General features: G+C 42.9%; 1 protein-coding gene across 1 annotated transcript in view; it reads right to left on the reverse strand.

Moving 5' to 3' along the window:
* Positions 1-1,718: 1,718 nt before the first annotated feature.
* PRXL2B (peroxiredoxin like 2B) overlaps positions 1,719-19,887 on the reverse strand; it is a 38,341-nt gene continuing 20,172 nt past the window's right edge. The window contains exon 8 of the mRNA XM_040430059.1: positions 1,719-1,968. The gene's annotated coding sequence lies outside the window, so the exon portion shown is untranslated. The remainder of the gene's footprint in view (positions 1,969-19,887) is intronic.

The following is a 19,887-nucleotide window of genomic DNA, read 5'->3' on the forward strand; positions in this document are numbered from 1 at the left end:
GGTGGGTTCCATGGCTGACTGGGATCTACAGCAAGCCTCGCACCTCGAAAAGGGACAATTGTCATCCAGCAGCGTACTGCAGTCAAAGCAGGGCAGATGCTTCCTCTTTGAGACCGATTTACAGGTCTCCGGGTCCTTAGGTGAAGCCATCGCTGCAAAGAAAAAAGAATTAATAATTCTGACAATTTGACAACCATCAGGAGAAAGGGCATAGCAGAGGCCCACCGAAGTAGCGCAGCAGAAAAAAACTGCAATGCAAACAATAGAAGAAGTACCAGGTACTAATGGGCTCTGGGAGCTAGCTTAGAAAGCGTGTGCTGCCAGAGGACGATTGAGAGAGAAAAGGAGCTTTAAATAGGCGGAGCTCCGCCCCCAAGGGCAGAGCTCCTGCCCCTAGGAGGATCTAAACTAGATCCTAACTCAGACAGAATAAGCCTATTCTAATTTGATAAAATAGGCTAAACTACTCCCCCTCCCCTAGCGCAGCCAGAATACAGTCAAAGCATCTATCACCTCAAAAAAATCTGGCCGAAAAAAGGAATATACTCGGCCAAAGCCGAAAACCAGAAGTGACGTCAGCCGAACCGGAAGTGACGCCGGGAAGGGGCCGATGGCGGCGCCCATCGGAGACGTGGCGCCAGACGGAAAAGAGGGGAGGTAAGAAAGGAGAAGCCCCGAAACTAAGTAAAGGGGGGCTAAAAGAAAAAAAATACCAAAGTAGGCAGAAAGAAACCGCCAAACACAAATAAACACTTCCCCCCAAAAAAACTGAGGGGAACTGCCGATCCACCTGTCCGGAGGACAGAAAAGAACAGTGGGCTGGGGGTGTTCCCTCCTTTTGTAGGGGTGTAAAGCTTTGTTATTGGTTCTTGGGCTTATTAAAATTCCGCCGGTGATACCAGTCCACGGGGGGTAGTTAACCCCATCTGTGCTGCTGGTAGGACGTAAGGGAAATAGGAGCAAGACTTTCATATATCTACAAGAAACACAGGTCATAATTGGCTTTCTGCTTAGCAAACAGGGTAAGCTATTTGAAGATCAACTCATACGAACTGTCACTAGCAGAAACGGAGTGGTTTATCAGCTTTAAATGGGGATGCCTTCTGCTGGAGGTTCTTTGAGTCAGAACCTCAGCTCGCCAGAGGATCATTGGGCCTGTGCATTCCTGATTACCATGGGAAATTTTGTAGTTTCCCTTTCAATAATCAAATACTCTATGGCAAAACACATTCATAGCTGTCCCAATGTTAGACCTATTATAGATGCAAGAACAGTTCCACAATGGCCATAAAAAGGTACATCAGGCATGCCATAAGAGTCATATCAGTGGGGATACGGCAGCTGGATCTTCATAAATTCCAGAAACATACTCCTAGTATTCACTGGATTGGTGGGCATGTATTTATGGTTCCTTCCCATAGGCTCTGCCCCATCTTTTGGAATTGGACTTAACAGCAGGACCTGTAGATATAGCATAAATGTCTATAAATTAAAATATCCCTTTATTGCATGTCATGAAGATTAAGCGTTTTCATAACTATTTTCCTTGAAAGGAATACTGCAAACAAATACAGGCACTTCTCCATTGATGGCAAGGATTAGGACTTTCTATAGATGTTCCCTGTAATATCAAACCTGAAAATTGTGCTCCAAAGGAATAAATAATAATTACACCATCCATTCTCCCTAACAAATGAATGAATATTCACATAAAAAGATTTCAGACACATTACATTACTTTATTCGTTATCAAATCAGCAGGAAGAACGTTCTGAGCATCTGAATAATCTCCAGGTAATTGTCTACAGCTCTGCAAACCAATTTGAAGACATTGTGAGTCTGTTGCCATCAATTATTGGAAACAGATTGAAGGGAAATGCATTGTTTGGACATGAATTGGGATGAGCATCAGTACGTGCGTGAGGTTTCCAACAGAAACATTCTGAGGTTCAATCATCTCTGTCATGTCTGGAGAAGAAGGAAAATCACAGATTAAGATGAAATAAGAACAAGGGTAATGTGCAAAGCAAACAGATCAAGCTGGAAGAAATGTGATTAGTATATATTTTTGTACAAGACCCAACAGAGTGAATATTGTAGACTGTAGACATCTAACGTACTAAAATGGTGCATAATGTTCAGTTTTGGGACTAGATCCCTTGCATCAAGTAGAATCCTTTAAAACTCCTGTACCCCAAATACTAAATTTGTGGGATTCCAAAGCAACTGTCCTGCTACAATGACTTAACCAACAGGAAGAACATTTAAGGAATCTGGCTGTTCCACCATTGTCTTTGGATTAAGATATTAAGATAGTGTACTGTGCTTTTAACCTATAATACTCACTCTGATCTTGACTTTAACTTTTCCTCTGCCTTTGGCTTAAGGGCTCTTTACACAGGCAGATCATTTATAACAAGCATTCACAAGAACGCTCAATAGTGATTATCTGGCAGTATAAATGGACTGCCTATTTCCCCAATGTACGAAACGCCTGTTCATCGGGTAATCCGATTATTTGTGCACACACAAAAAAAAAAAAAAAAATGTTTCCGGCAGCATATTATGCTGTGTAAACACGATCTGCTGCCAGCAAACAATAATTCAGTATGAGGAACAGAGATGGCATCAGCGATCGCTCCTCCCCATACTCTGGAGGAGATCACTGCATGTAAATGCTGTGGTCTCCTCCACCAGTGAGCAGCAGATTGTCGGGAAGGAACACTTCCTTCATGAAAGGGACCTTAACTCATTTGAATTTGCTCCTATAGATCTTAGCAGTGTACCCACCATTACTCAGTGACTGCTCTGGTCACCTCAACCTGGCAATCCAACCAGCACCATAATCTAATACCTCCATGTGGAGGTTAAGAGTAGAAAAGAAGGTAGAGGGTCAGTACACCTCAGTTCACTATAGCCAGCATCAAACAAGCTATGACTCAAGGATACAATTTTTAAATTGGGGCTGTTACGGATTTCACTAATGTGTAACAGAGACCCTTCATCCATTACATACTACTGCTGTGCTATCAGCCCCCTTTGGCACACAAATTGGGCATAACTCAATTACTTCTAACAACTGAAGAAGTTTATGGACTTACTAGAACTGTGAGAAAAACCTCATTCGCCACATTTACCAGACCTCCTTAGAGGCCCTCAAATTAAAAAAAAAATGCTTCTAATTTAGAGAAGATGTATAACGCACTGTTTGGCCATTTTTGAAAAGCTTTAAAAAAAAAACAAGAATTAGTGGCTATAAGTGGGTGTATTAACACCCGCTAAATGGACCCCTGGTCCTAAGGTAGTAGCTAGCCTAAGACCACTTGGTTAATCAAATGGACGGCAAGGGCACTTACATGAAATCATTTAACCTACAGTAAATATGCTCTAAGGCTTAGGCACCACAAGGCAGCAGTTACCACCAGCGTAAGCACACAACCACAGAAGCATGATATCATAAAGCTTTGGGACAGTGACAAGAGCATGAGGGCAACCAACACCAAAAAATATAAAAAAAATTAATGTACAGACATAACTTATCCAACACATATGGATCCCTGTAAAAATACTTGTATGGTGATCTAAAAGCACCAAATAGCAGTGAAGACATTAAGTCCCTGATAATCATACTTAAAGACAAAGGGTGGTCATTTACCATCAAGAAATACGCCTATATTAGGCGTTTTTCTGGGGCAGATTGTGGCGCAAAGGTTATCTTAATAAAGGACTCCCAAAATCCGGTAACCATCAGCTCAAACAAAATAGGCCCCGATAACTCATTTTTAAAATACTGCTTTCAGTGGCTTTATCTTTCAAGTAGACTTACTGTACATTCCATGGAGCACGTTTGGAATAAAAATGTGGCACTCTACAGAGGACCTTTCAAGAGGTGGGAATTTAGTGTCTTTCCATGATGAACTTGTACGATGCCATGCTACACATGTTATTTGGAAGGGTCAAAATGCTCAGTAGAATTATCCTTCCAGTCAGTGATAAGTGGAGGTCTTGACCTACAACACCCAACCTCAATGATATGTCAGAAGATACAATAAACATACATGAAACTCTTAACTACTGAATTTGGATTTGTAATATATCCTTCTCCCATCTGATTACTTTTCCCTCTTTCCGGGCACTACATCGTACAAATACTTTATGGTTTGGATGGATATTGATAGCGGTAAATCTTTAATCAGCTACGCCATCTTTCTTTTCCATGTTTTTGATTGTATAAAATAAACAGTAGATGTATCCAAAATTCTGAAAGAGCATCAATTCCGGAGCCAAAGATATCACATTTATAACATTCCGTTCACAAGACTGGACAAATAATCAAGAACACACAAATTTTCATGCGGTATTACTATAGAGCTAAGGCTACTTTCACAATGGCGTTTTGGCTTTCCGTTAGTGAGATTCGTTCAGGGCTCTCACAAGCGGTCCAAAACGGATCAGTTTTGCCCTAATGCATTCTGAAGGGAAAAGGATCCGCTCAGAATGCATCAGTTTTACTCCATTCTGTCTCCATTCCGCTCTGGAGGTGGACACCAAAACGCTGCTTGCAACGTTTTGGTGTCCGTCTGACGAAACTGAGCAAACGGATCCGTTCTGACACACAATGCAAGTCAATGGGGACAGATCTGTTTTCTATGACACAATAGAAAACGGATCCGTCTTGGCTATGTTAAAGATAATACAAACAGATCTGTTCTGAACGGATCCGTCTGTGCAGATCCATGACGGATCCGCACCAAACGCGAGTGTGAAAGTAGCCTAATACAAAGGTGAATTCCAATAAACAAACCAACACAGAGAAAAAACTCTGACTGAACTTTGAAAGACTGGCTGACTTCAGCAAAGGGGTTGCCCAGCTTTGGGACATTTTTAACTACAGAAGGCAGCATGTTGTACCTGTTGAAAAGATCGCACTTCAGCTCCCTGGCTTCTTTCACTGGTCTTCCGATACTAGTCCTGTAAACTTCAGAATGGTTGGGGCCATGTGGGCCACTGCAGTCATTGACTGGTCTCAGCATTTACTGTATGTGTCACCAAGCAACATGTCACTGCTGGGAATGTAATATTAAAGGTGTGGGAACCAGAATACCAGTGATGGGAGCCAGGAAGCCAAAATGGAGTGCCAGGGAGCAAGTGAGTAGGATTTTTTTCAACAGGTACAACACACTGCTGCCCACAGTCAGGGTTCATTCACACATCCGCAATTTCGTTCCGCATTTTGCGGAACGGAATTGCGGACCCATTCATTTCTATGGGGAAGCACGATGTGATGGCCGGATCCGGAATTGCGGATACGCACTTCCGGGTCCGCAATTCCGATCCCGAAAAAAAAATAGAACATGTCCTATTCTTGGCCGCAATTGCGGACAAGAATAGGCATTTTCTATTAAGTGCCGGCGATGTGCGGTCCGCAAAATGCAGTACGCACATCGCCAATGTCAGTGTTTTGCGGATCCATGGATCCGTATAACACACCCGGACGTGTGAATACCAATACGTAAGAAGTACCAAAGCTGGACAACCCTTTTAACCCCTTGGATACAGGAAGTTTTTTTGTTATCATTTTTCTTCCCCATCTTCCTGGAGCCATAACTTTTTTATTTTTTATGTTTGAGTATCCATTTAATAAGGCATACAATGTAGTGGGAGAGGGAAAAAATTCCAAATGGGGTGGAACTGGAAAAAAAGCAATTCCTCCAACGTTTTAAGTGTTTTTTCCCTAAGGTGTTCCCTTTGCAGCAAAGCTGACCTGTGCCCTTTATTCTCTGGGTCAGTACGATTACAACAATTCCACATATTCATATTTTTTTTTTTTTTTTTATGTATAAATAGTGTAAAAATAAATTAAAACTTGAAAAAATATACTTTTTTTACATCACCATATTCTGACCCCCATAACTTTTTCATAGTTATGTCTGAGATGTGTGGGGGGCTCCTCATTTTTTGCAGGACGATGTGTAGTTTACTGATACCATTTTGGACTGTGTGTGACTTTTTGATCACATTTTATGAAAAAGTTTTTGGGTAAGAGAAGCAATGAAAAAATGGCGAATCGGCCATTTCGATCCTTTTTTTCCATTACACCATTCACCGGATTGGAAACATTTTTATATTTTAATAGTACGGGCGTTTTTGGATGCAGTGATGCCCATGACGTTTATATTTTTTGTTATTTATGTATATTTTTATTCTACGGAAGGAGATTTACATTTTTTAAATTTTTTTACGTTTTTTGTAGCCAGTGTTTTTTATTCAATATTACTATGTTTCATATAGAAGAATGGTAATAGCTGAATTGCTCATTTCTTATGTTAGCCTGCCACCTGCTGGCCAACATGAGAATTGCAAGTCCAATACTCTGGGTCTCTTCAGAGAGACCCAGCGTATTGAAATCAATTACCGGCATCCTCATTGGCCGCAGAGCATACGGGTAAGAAGTGCGGAAGCGCGAGCTTCTGTTTTTTTTTTTTAAAATGATTGCGATCAGCGGTCATTAGCCGCTGGTTTCTGCGGTTTGAAACAGCGGAGAACCACCAGCCATGGCGCCCGCTTGTAGTGAAAGGGTTAAGCATTTTGTAACTGTGAACAGATGATTTATGATACAATTACATGCATGTGACAACCACTGAGGTTTGAATTACATATGTTCACCTCTAAACACCAATGGCCATAAATAATTCTTCATTTTGTATTTTTTTTTTTTAAAGCTGGTCTCACATCACTTATTTCAGGATGTCTTGAGCCAAGGGGAAAGATGAGGAAGGACAAATCTGTACCTTACAGGTACTATCTGTATTATACTGCAGTGCTCAGTAGTCAGCTGGTGGAGTTACTGGAGGAGATTTATCAGACTGGTGTGAAGTAGAACTGGCTTACTTGCCCATAGCAACCAATCAGATTCCACCTTTCATTTCTCACAGCTCCTTTAGAAAATGAAAAGGTGGAATCTGATTGGTTGCTATGGGCAAGTAAGCCAGTTCTACTTTAAACCAGTTTGATAACTCTCCCCCACTGTGTACATACGGTATGCAGTGTCCCAGTAGATCACTGCTAAGAGGTCATTTACAGCTGAAAAGGTTAATGTACTTTCCATGCTTTGAGTGTGTTCCTAGATGCTGCGTATAGGTAGCACAGTATACGCAATTATGTCCTACTCAGCAGCGGGGGGGCTGGACCTTCTCCCACTGAGGGAGGAGCAGGGTAGTCCGATTGCATCAGCCACTGAATCTGGACTTCCCTGCACGATAAGGACAAGTGCTAGACCTTGGAGAGTTAAGAGGAAAGCTATTCGCAGACTTTAGGATTACGGGGACTGTGCGCGTTTCCAAAGGCAACACTCGTTTTATTGCTATGGACCTTGCAACTTGCAAAGAGCGGACATTGCTTAGGTGTCCAGACATAACAGATTGGCTGTCCGTTTGAAGATCCACACCACAAGCTGCAGTATTGATTATAGGGATCGACCGATTATCGGTTTGGCCGATATTATCGGCCGATATTGAGGATTTTGAACGTTATCGGTATCGGCATCTATTTTGCCGATATACCGATAACGTATGGGGAACACAGAACGCGCTGCTGACAGCGCTCTCTGTGTTCCCTCCGCAGCACAGGGGAGAAGGAAGCAGTGTCTCCTCCCCCTGTGCTGCTGCTGCCGCTGCCGCCAATGAGAGGAGAGAACATAGAGGAGGGGCGGGGCTGTGGCCGCTGCGCCACCAATGAAGATAAGCCTTTCATTCATTCATATAGAGGAGGCGGGAGCTGGCTGCAGAATCACATAGCCGGCTCCCGACCTCTATGAGCGGTACTAGCTGCGGTCCGCGGTAGTTAACTCCTCAGGTGCCGCGGATCGCAGCTACCGCTGATAGAGGTCGGGAGCCGGCTATGTGATTCTGCAGCCAGCTCCCGCCTCCTGTATATGAATGATCGATAGACTTATCTTCATTGGTGGCGCAGTGCGCCCCCCCAAGCCCCCCAGTATTAATCATTGGTGGCGCAGTGCGCCCCCCCCCCCCCCCCCCAGTATTAATCATTGGTGGCAGTGGCCACAGGATCCCCTCTCCCCTGCTCCTCCGATCGGAGCCCCAGCTGTGTAAGCCTGGGGCTCCGATCGGTTGCCATGGCAGCCAGGACGCTATTGAAGCCCTGGCTGCCATGTTCAGCTCCATGCTGCTGTGTGCACTATGCACAGAGCAGCAGGGACAGTGTGAGATCCTATTCACCCTGATAGAGATCTATCAGGGGGAATAGGACAAGGGTTCTAGTCCCTAAGGGGGTTAAAAGTTAGTAAAAAAATAAAATAAATATTAAGTATAAATGAAAAAGATTTATAAAAAAAAAATACACATTAACAATAAACAAAAAAAATACACATTAACAATAATCATATTAATTTTCAGCAGATTTGTGTAGGAATTTTTTTTTTTCTCAAAAATGAAAATTCCCAGAATATCGGTATAAATTATCGGCTATCGGCCTGAAAGTTCACAAATTATCGGTATCGGTATCGGCCCTAAAAAATCAATATCGGTCGATCCCTAATTGATTATGAAAGTTTTGCATACCTGTGGTAAAACTGGGAAGATTGCTAGCACCTATAGTAGAAGACTCAGGGACTACTGCTACCATTAATGCTGCTGCCTATACACAGCCATTTGGAAAAGTAAGCTCTGTATTATACCTCAGAATTGTGCCTATTGCTGCCATCTGCACTGCATCACCCAGCATCTGCAGTAAAGGGACAGTTCTTTCTTATAACTAAATTGGGCCTGGTCATTGCCTCCATTATCCGTTGACCCCTACATCTACCCTCTTGTCTTGTACCCTGACAACCGTTTATCATCAAGGGCACCCCACCTAACACCAAGCAGTAGCCCTAGAAAGTCTAGGAGTGCCCCAAGGGAAATAAGAGTGCGCCCGTCATTCATGTGCACAGCCTGGAAAAAGCCAAAGTGAGGACTGCCACCGTGAACTGTGCATACTACTATCACCACCATTATAGCTATCCTCACCCCTCCAGTGGGTTGCTGCACATACATTACTTATCCAGTACTGAGTTAAGCTCCAATGCTGCACTCACTAGTCTGCTTGGAGTTACTGTGCACATACCTCGCTTATTTTGTACTCCTCCTCAGTTACATGCTGAATCATACTCCACAGTTACACTCCCTATTCTTTCTGGAGTCAGTGTACATACCGTATTTTTCTCCCTATAAGACGCACCTAGGTTTTAGAGGAGGAAAATAAGAAAAATATTTTTCATCAGACCTCAGCTCAGACCCCCACTGTTCATAAGACCCCCAATCAGACCTCAGATCACAGCTCCAATGTGAATATGACCGCCAAGCAGACCTCAGATCAGACCCCCAATGTGAATATGGTTACTGTTGAATATGATACTGGCACATACTAATATGACCTTTGTTGACATTCTGGGCCATTTTCTATATTTCATTAGATTTGCCACTTGTTTGCCAAGTCTTATGTGCTGTCCACACAGAGGTCCTGTCCATAAAATGGCTGCAGATGGAAGTTCATGTGACCAGGCAAATCACCTCCATGTGACTCCATTCAAATACACTGCACCTGCCACTTCACTTGCATTGTTGGGTGTTTTGTGCAGGTGCAGTGTGTTTGAATGGAGGAGGCTGAGTGATGTGTCTGGTCACATGACCCTCCGTCAGCGGCCATCTTATGGACAGGACTTCTATATGGACAGCACAGAAGACTTCAAAAAACAAAACATGGCTAATGAAATATAGCAAACGACACAGAATCTCAACAAAGACTATATTAGTAAGTGTCATATAGTCATCTTACATACACCTTGGTCACAAGTAGCCAGAATGTGGCCACCCCTTTAATTTATATTTATCCTTAGTTACATGCTGAATTATACTCCAAAGCCACTTTCACTGTTCGGCAGGTGAAGTTACTGTGTACATACATTACTTATCTTGTACGGATCCTGAATTACATCCCGTATTATACTCCAGAGCTGCACTCACTATTTTGCTGGTAGAGTCAGTGTACATAAATTACATTACTTATCCTGTACTGATCCTGAGTTACATCCTGTATTATACTCCAGAGCTGCACTCACTATTCTGCTGGTAGAGTCACTATGTACACACATTACGTATCCTGTACTGATCCTCAGTTACATCCAGTAGATTTTTCATTTATATACAATAAAAATCTAGTATTACAATAACATAACAGTATAATAGTAATAAAAAGAAAGAACAGAACATAGGCTACCTAACAAAAAGGGCAACATATCTTATTGCATAAAATACAGAAAGTAATACAGCAGGTTCCATACACAGTAGAATATATATTTTCCACAAGTTAGGTCACCACCATTAGATCACAGGGTGACATCCCACAAATCAGCTGTTTTCGGCAGCCTCCCCCACCAGAACCAGCACAATGGATGAAGCCAGAAGCAGAAAACTGCGTCCACTGAGTAGTAGATGTGCCAGCATACTACAGCTCAGCTCCCATTTAAGTGAGCTGGAGTAAGCCGCCATTACACAGTGGGCGCAGATTTCTGCTTCAGGCTCCATTGTTTTCTCAGTTTTCTCCAGCACCCACCAAAAACAGATCGGTAGGGGTGTCAGACGTTGGACCCAGACTGATCAAATATTGATGACCTGTCTAGAGGATAGGTTCTTAATATCTAGAAACCGGAGAACTCCTTTAAACACTTGAGGACGAAATTCCCTTTTTTCAGCTTCTGTAAAGTCTAATAATCTGGCAATAGTGACTAATACAGACCTGTCAGATGATCCACAAAAAAAAAAAATGAATTTTGAGAACTCTTGTTAGATAAGACAGTGTTGCCAAACTTAGACTTGGCACACCTTTCATTGGGTCCATGCAGCATCCCAACAGTTACACATCTTACAGTCCTGAGTGCAGATGGTTTGGTTACCACACACCCTTCCCTTCTCCATCGACCTTAACATCCAGAATGCACTTGATTATTGACAGCTAGTTATTCTCATAGCAAAGATCTTTCACGTGACCATTCACTCCTGACCACAGCCAGCTATACGGTAATCACTGCTGAGAACATATCTACTTCAGCATTGTATTGTATTTTCTTTTACAGAGACGCCATCTACTGGTGGCAACTGCTGCAGCATGAGATGCAACGGAACTGCCAGAGATTTCTACGTCTTATATGACTAAGGGCTCATGCACATGACCGTATGACCACAAAACACAGATCTGCAAAATATATGTCACAGCCAGGGAGAAGGTGAGCATTTTTTCCTCCCTGGCTGTGACGCTCTGCGCTTTGATTGGACCGCGCTACAGCCAGGGAGAAGGAGACGACCATTGAGAAAAAGAGCAGTCTACTCCCCATTGCTCCGATGCTAGCAATTAGCATACAGAGCGGGAGAATATACCGGGGGCCACAGCAGGCAAACAGAGCGGCGCCCAAGAATAATAGTAAGTGCAGTGAGATCCCTGGGCACCGCTCTACATATCCTGATAGTTCGTTTACAATGTTTGGACCCATGAAAGGTCCTCTTTAACCTTTACTACAGGAGGTGGGTGCCGACAGATCAGCAGCAGTTACCCCTTCAGGTGCGGCACTTGAGGGGTTAACTGCCGCTGATCTGCTGCCGGCACCCGCCCACCCCCCCTTTCCCAGTATTAAAAACATTGGTGGCAGTGGCCACGGGGTGCCCTCATCTCCTCTTCATTGGTGGCAGCTTCTGATCAGAGCCCCAGAAGTATAATCCCGGGGCTCCGATCGGTTACCATGGCAGCCAGGACGCTACTGAAGCACTGGCTGCCATGGTGAGCTCCCTGCTGCTGTGTGTACTATGCACAGGGCAGCATGGAGAGGGTGAAGTCCTATTCACCAATAGTTATTAAATAAAAAGTAAAAAAATAAAATAAAATGACACCAAAATATTAAGTATAAATCACCCACTTTCCCCAATTTGACATAAAATTTATAAACAATATATAAATAAATAAATATATTACATATCGTCACATCCGAAAAGTCCAAACTATTAAAATCGAAAAAAAAAAATCCTATGCGGTGAACACCGGAACAGAAAAAAAAAAAATATATAAATTTGCGATTCGTCATTCTTTTAAATGCGGAATGCACGTGGCTTTTTTGGTATTAATTTTTTTCACATGGTATCAAATATTGCAATACTTTTCTATGCTATCAAAATCTAATCAAAATTCTGGTATCGCAACAACCCCAATTCTGGTTGTATCAAGTTATCCCCTATGCACAGGTAGGGGATAACTATTACATCGGTGGGGGTCCTACCGCTGGCACACCCACCGATCATGAGAACCAAGTCCCCGTACCCCCTGCAGCTCCCCTTAAAAGAACACAGCAACCAGTCGCACATGTGCGCAGCTGCTCCATTCATTTCTTTGGGTGTTTTGGAGATAGCCTATTGCTGTACAAGGCTCTCTGCCACTGTGTATACAGAACATTAGGGGTATATTCACGGCATATGCTCTCCATGGCAGTCCAATAACGCTGAATGGAGTGGCAGCGCTCATACGTGTCTGCTGCTTTATTTCTAAGGTGGAACATAGGTCCCCATTCTCGTGATCTGTAGGGGCCCCAGGGGTCAGACCCTCATCGATCAGAACCTTATCCCCTATCCTTTAGATAGAGTATAAAGGGGCTGTCTCACAACAACTTGAAGTAAAAACATGGATTCAGCTTTAGCATTGCCATCCAATAATCCAGCATATTTGATCTGGCAAATCTAGCATCTCTCAGGTCTCAGGGCAGGACACAGCGAGAGGCAGCCGGACTAAAAGTACTACATGCAGTGCTTTTAGTGTGGCTGCAGCCGGAGCTCCGCCCCCATTATAGTCAATAGGAACAGAGTGGCAGTCCAGGGGCACATGTGAACTAGCGGCAGGACGGATCCGACAGGCTGTTCACCCCCACAGAACAGCCTGCCAGACTCCCCTGCCACTAGTGTGAAACTAGCCTTCCTGTTCTGTGGAGATCACTTTTCAGCAGTCATCTCATTATCATCACAGGCAGGATTACATTAAGATTATAGAAACATATGTGTCGGCAGATAAGAACCATCTAGTCTGCCCAATATACTGAATACTATGAATAGCCCCTGGCTTTATCTTATACAGGGAGTGCAGAATTATTAGGCAAATGAGTATTTTGACCACATCATCCTCTTTATGCATGTTGTCTTACTCCAAGCTGTATAGGCTCGAAAGCCTACTACCAATTAAGCATATTAGGTGATGTGCATCTCTGTAATGAGAAGGGGTGTGGTCTAATGACATCAACACCCTATATCAGGTGTGCATAATTATTAGGCAACTTCCTTTCCTTTGGCAAAATGGGTCAAAAGAAGGACTTGACAGGTTCAGAAAAGTCAAAAATAGTGAGATATCTTGCAGAGGGATGCAGCACTCTTAAAATTGCAAAGCTTCTGAAGCGTGATCATCGAACAATCAAGCGTTTCATTCAAAATAGTCAACAGGGTCGCAAGAAGCGTGTGGAAAAACCAAGGCGCAAAATAACTGCCCATGAACTGAGAAAAGTCAAGCGTGCAGCTGCCAAGATGCCACTTGCCACCAGTTTGGTCATATTTCAGAGCTGCAACATCACTGGAGTGCCCAAAAGCACAAGGTGTGCAATACTCAGAGACATGGCCAAGGTAAGAAAGGCTGATAGACGACCACCACTGAACAAGACACACAAGCTGAAACGTCAAGACTGGGCCAAGAAATATCTCAAGACTGATTTTTCTAAGGTTTTATGGACTGATGAAATGAGAGTGAGTCTTGATGGGCCAGATGGATGGGCCCGTGGCTGGATTGGTAAAGGGCAGAGAGCTCCAGTCCGACTCAGACGCCAGCAAGGTGGAGGTGGAGTACTGGTTTGGGCTGGTATCATCAAAGATGAGCTTGTGGGGCCTTTTCGGGTTGAGGATGGAGTCAAGCTCAACTCCCAGTCCTACTGCCAGTTTCTGGAAGACACCTTCTTCAAGCAGTGGTACAGGAAGAAGTCTGCATCCTTCAAGAAAAACATGATTTTCATGCAGGACAATGCTCCATCACACGCGTCCAAGTACTCCACAGCGTGGCTGGCAAGAAAGGGTATAAAAGAAGAAAATCTAATGACATGGCCTCCTTGTTCACCTGATCTGAACCCCATTGAGAACCTGTGGTCCATCATCAAATATGAGATTTACAAGGAGGGAAAACAGTACACCTCTCTGAACAGTGTCTGGGAGGCTGTGGTTGCTGCTGCACGCAATGTTGATGGTGAACAGATCAAAACACTGACAGAATCCATGGATGGCAGGCTTTTGAGTGTCCTTGCAAAGAAAGGTGGCTATATTGGTCACTGATTTGTTTTTGTTTTGTCTTTGAATGTCAGAAATGTATATTTGTGAATGTTGAGATGTTATATTGGTTTCACTGGTAAAAATAAATAATTGAAATCGGTATATATTTGTTTTTTGTTAAGTTGCCTAATAATTATGCACAGTAATAGTCACCTGCACACACAGATATCCCCCTAAAATAGCTAAAACTAAAAACAAACTAAAAACTACTTCCAAAAATATTCAGCTTTGATATTAATGAGTTTTTTGGGTTCATTGAGAACATGGTTGTTCAATAATAAAATTAATCCTCAAAAATACAACTTGCCTAATAATTCTGCACTCCCTGTATGAAGGATGGCCTTATGCCTATCCCATGCATGCTTAAACCCCTTCACTGTATTTGCAGCTACCACTTCTGCAGGAAGGCTATTCCATGCATCCACTACTCTCTCAGTAAAGTAATACTTCCTGATATTACTTTTAAACCTTTGCCCCTCTAATTTAAAACTATGTCCTCTTGTAGCAGTTTTTCTTCTTTTAAATATTCTTTCCTCTTTTACCTTGTTGATTCCCTTTATGTATTTAAAAGTTTCTATCATATCCCCTCTGTCTTGTCTTTCTTCCAAGCTATACATGTTAAGGTCCTTTAATCTTTCCTGGTAAGTTTTATCCTGCAATCCATGTACTAGTTTAGTAGCTCTTCTCTGAACTCTCTCCAAAGTATCAATATCCTTCTGGAGATATGGTCTCCAGTACTGCGCACAATACTCCAAATGAGGTCTCACTAGTGCTCTGTAGAGCGGCATGAGCACCTCCCTCTTTCTACTGGTAATTCCTCTTGCTATACACCCAAGCATTCTGCTAGCATTTCCTGCTGCTCTGTGACATTGTCTGCCTACCTTTAAGTCTTCTGAAATAATGACCCCTAAATCCCTTTCCTCAGATACTGAGGTTAGGACTGTATCACTGATGTTATATTCTGCTCTTAGGTTTTTACGCCCCAGGTGCATTATCTTGCACTTATCAACATTACATTTTAGTTGCCAGATTTTGACCATTCCTCTAGTTTTCCTAAATCCTTTTCCATTTGGTGTATCCCTCCAGGAACATCAACCCTGTTACAAATCTTTGTGTCATCAGCAAAAAGACACACCTTACCATCGAGGCCTTCTGCAAATTTGCTGATAAAGATATTAAACAATATGGGTCCCAGAACAGATCCCTGAGGTACCCCACTGGTAACAAGACCTTGATCTGAATATACTCCATTGACTACAACCCTCTGTTGTCTGTCCCTCAGCCACTGCCTAATCCATTCAACAATATGGGAGTCCAAGCCCAAAGACTCTAATTTATTGATTACCGTATTTTTCACCCCATAAGATGCACTTTTTCCCCCCAAGAGGAATGCTGGGGCGAATGCTGCCATTTTACATCGCAGACTGCGATGTATCAGCTGGAGGGGGAGGGAGGAGGGGCCGGTGTCATGTAAATGCGGCGGGGCGGTGCGGTCACTATACTCCGGCCCCGCCACTCACTTCCTTATTGCTTAAACATTTTATAAGAGCTTTAATTGACGTTCCCATCCCCAGCCCCATCTGTACTACCGTACTTTCTAAATGTCCTGTAGCAGGCAGAGCAGGGCGGACGGCCGGCCGTAACTCACTGACGTCACGTGCCTGCGCCGCCTACTTCATTCATAAAGTAGGCGGCGCAGGCACGTCACGTGCCATCAGTGAGCTCCAGCCGGCCGCCCGCCCTGCTCTGCCTGCTACAGGACATTTAATAAGTACGGTAGTACAGATGGGGCTGGGGACCGGAACGTCAATTAAAGCTATTATAAACTGTTTAAGCAATAAGGAAGTGAGTGAGCGGTGGGGCCGGAGTACAGCGACCGCAGGCATTTGCATGACACCGGCCCCCCCTCCCACAGGTTTAGCTATGGTATATTAGGGCATCTATGGATGCCACTATTATGGGGTGGGGGATATGTGGATGGCACAGTTATAGGGTGGGGGATCTGTGGGTGACACATCTATAGCAGAGCCATCCACAGATCCAGCCTCCATAACAGTGCCATACACAGATCCCCCCCCATAACAGTGCCATACACAGACCACCATTAGTTCAAAACCCACCAAAAGCACACCTTTTGGTTAAAAATATTTTTTTTTTCTTATTTTCCTCCTCAAAAACCTAGGTGCATCTTATGGGCCGGTGCTTCTTATAGGGTGAAAAATACGGTAGCCTTCTATGTGGGACAGTATCAAAAGCCTTACTAAAGTCTAGATAAGCGATGTTTACTGCACCTCCGCCATCTATTATTTGTCACCCAATCAAAAAAAAAAATAAGATTAGTTTGACATGATCTCCCTGAAGTAAACCCATGCTGTTTTTCATCTTCCAATCCATGGGATTTTAGATGTTCCACAATCCTCTCCTTAAGTATGGTTTCCATTAATTTCCCCACTATTGATGTCTGGCTTACTGGCCTATAGTTACCAGATCCCTCCCTACTACCTTTCTTGTGAATGGGCACAACATTTGCTAATTTCCAATCTTCTGGGATGACTCCTGTTGCCAGTGATTGGTTAAATAAATCTGTTAATGGTTTTGCTAGTTCACCGCTAAGCTCTTAATAGCTTTGGGTATATCCCATCAGGCCCCTGTGACTTTGTATTAATTTTAGACAGCTGACTTATATCCTCTTCCTCTATAAAGACACATGCATCAAAAGATTCATTAGTCTTTCTTCCTAACTGAGGTCCTTTTCCTTTGTAAAAACTGAACAGAAGTATTAATTAAGGCAGTCAGCTAGTTCTTTATCTTCTTCCATATACCTTCCTTTTGTTTTTAATTTGTTAATTCCTTGTTTTAGTTTCCTTTTTTCATTTATGTATCTGAAGAATGCCTTATCGCCTTTTTTCACCGACTGAGACAATTTTTCTTCTGCCTGTGCTTTAGAAGCTCTTCTAACTTGTTTGGCCTCTCTCTGCCTAATCTTATAAATTTGCCTGTCATACTCTTTTTTTTTATATAATTACTAAATGCTATCTTTTTGTTTTAAATTATTTTGGCCACTTCTGCCAGAGTGGTCTCTTCCTTTTTTTGCTGCTTTCAATAGTGCCACTTTTAAGTAGTCCCATTTCTCTTGGACTTCATTGAAACTGTTCCAATCTGATAGGGACTCGTATACCACTAATCTAATTTTAGAAAAGTCTGTTTTTTTAAAATATAAAACTTTTGTTTTTGTGTGGTGTGACTCAGTCACTGTACTTATAGTATACCATACTGACTGGTGATCACTAGATCCCAAGCTTTCCCCTACAGTAATATCAGATACCAAATTCCCATTTGTGAATACTAAATCTAAAATGGCCTCCTTCCGGGTTGGCTCCTCAACTACTTGCTGTAGAGATAATCCCAGTAGGGAATTTAGAATATCTGTATTCCTGGCAGAACTAGCTATTTTGGTTTTTCAGTTTACATCAAAGATTAAAGTCTCCCATAATGATAACTTCCCCTTTCAATGTCATTTTAGCCATTTGCTCAACTAGTAAATCAAATTCTTTGACTTGGCTAGGTGGTCTATATATCACACCTACACGAGTTACCTTATGATTGTCAAGCTGCAAGGTAACCCAAACCGACTCTAAATTGGTCTCGTTAAAGGGACACTGACAGGCCCAAAAAGCATTTTTAGGTGTAATTTATATATTATATAATATATATATATATATACACACACACACATACAGTACAGGGGCGGTGTTTCATCTCAACTTGCGCCCAGCCAGCCTCGCCCCAACTGCCGTTTGAAGCGCCGCCCAGCTCATCAATATTCACTTCACTGGGCGGCTACTAGTGTCCCCGACGCAATATTCACTTCACTGGGCGGCTACTAGTGCCTCAGGCTTATCTTCAGCGCATGCGCCCGGCACCCTCACTGGCCGGGATCGCATGCGCACAGTGCATCTCAGAGGCCGATGCAGCTTCTGCTTTATGCGCATGCGCCGGATCTTGCGTCGGGGAGACTAGTAGCCGCCCAGCGAAGTGAATATTGATGAGCTGGGTGGCGCTTCAAACGGCAGTTGGGGCGAGGCTGGCTGGGCGCAAGTTGAGATGAAACGCCACCCCTTGGGCAGATTGAAGATGATTCAAGCAGGTTATAAAACTTAATTTTACTGTATTTATAAGGTGGACAGGGGGGATACTTAGATGATTCTAATACACTTTATAAGACCTGTACTGTCATATATATACCTAAATATGCTTTTTGGGCCTGTCAGTGTCCCTTTAAGGCCTCTTTCACACTACCGTATGGCTATTTCAGTGTTTTGCGGTCTGTTTTTCACGGATCCGTTGTTCCGTTTTTTTGTTTCCGTTGTGTTCCCGTTTCGTTTTTCCGTTCTTTCATATGGCAAATACAGTATACAGTAATCACATAGAAAAAATTGGGTTGGGCATAACTTTTTTTAATAGATGGTTCCGCAAAAACGGAACGGATACAGAAGACATACGGATGCATTTCCGTATGTGTACCGTTTTTTTAAGGACCCATTGACTTGAATGGAGCCACGGAACGTGATTTGCGGGCAATAATAGGACATGTTCTATCTTTAAACGGAACGGAAAAACAGAAACTGAATGCATTCCGTTTTTTTTGCAGAACCATTGAAATGAATGGTTCCGTATACAGAACGCAAAAAACAGCCTGCAAAACGAAAAAAAAAAAAAAAAAAAAAGGTAGTGTGAAAGAGGCCTAACTTGTATTAAATTAGATTTTATGTTATATTTCACATACAGGGCCACCCCTCCCCCTTTCTTGCCTTATCTGTCTTTCCTATATAGAGAGAACCCTGGTATTGTTATATCCCAGTCATTACTCCCAATGATTATGAGATATATCTCTATATACACTGCTCAAAAAAATTAAGGGAACACAAAAATAACACATCCTAGATCTGAATTAATTAAATATTCCTCTGAAATACTTTGTTCTTTACATAGTTGAATGTGCTAACAACAAAATCACACAAAAATAAAAAAATGGAAATCAAATTTTTTAACCCATGGAGGTCTGGATTTGGAGTCACAGTCAAAATTAAAGTGGAAAAACACACTACAGGCTGATCCAACTTTGATGTAATGTCCTTAAAACAAGTCAAAATGAGGCTCAGTAGTGTGTGTGGCCTCCACGTTCCTGTATGACCTCCCTACAACGCCTGTGCATGCTCCTGATGAGGTGGCGGACGGTCTCCTGAGGGATCTCCTCCCAGTCCTGGACTAAATCATCTGCCAACTCCTGGACAGTCTGTGGTGCAACGTGACGTTGGTGGATCGAGCGAGACATGATGCCCCAGATGTGCTCAATTGGATTCAGGTCTGGGGAACGGGCGGGTCAGTCCATAGCATCAATGCCTTTGTCTTGCAGGAACTGCTGACACACTCCAGCCACATGAGGTCTAGCATTGTCTTGCATTAGGAGAAACCCAGGGCCAACCGCACC

This window comes from Bufo bufo, chromosome 1 (genome assembly GCF_905171765.1).
Source record: "Bufo bufo chromosome 1, aBufBuf1.1, whole genome shotgun sequence".
Lineage (NCBI taxonomy): Eukaryota > Metazoa > Chordata > Amphibia > Anura > Bufonidae > Bufo > Bufo bufo.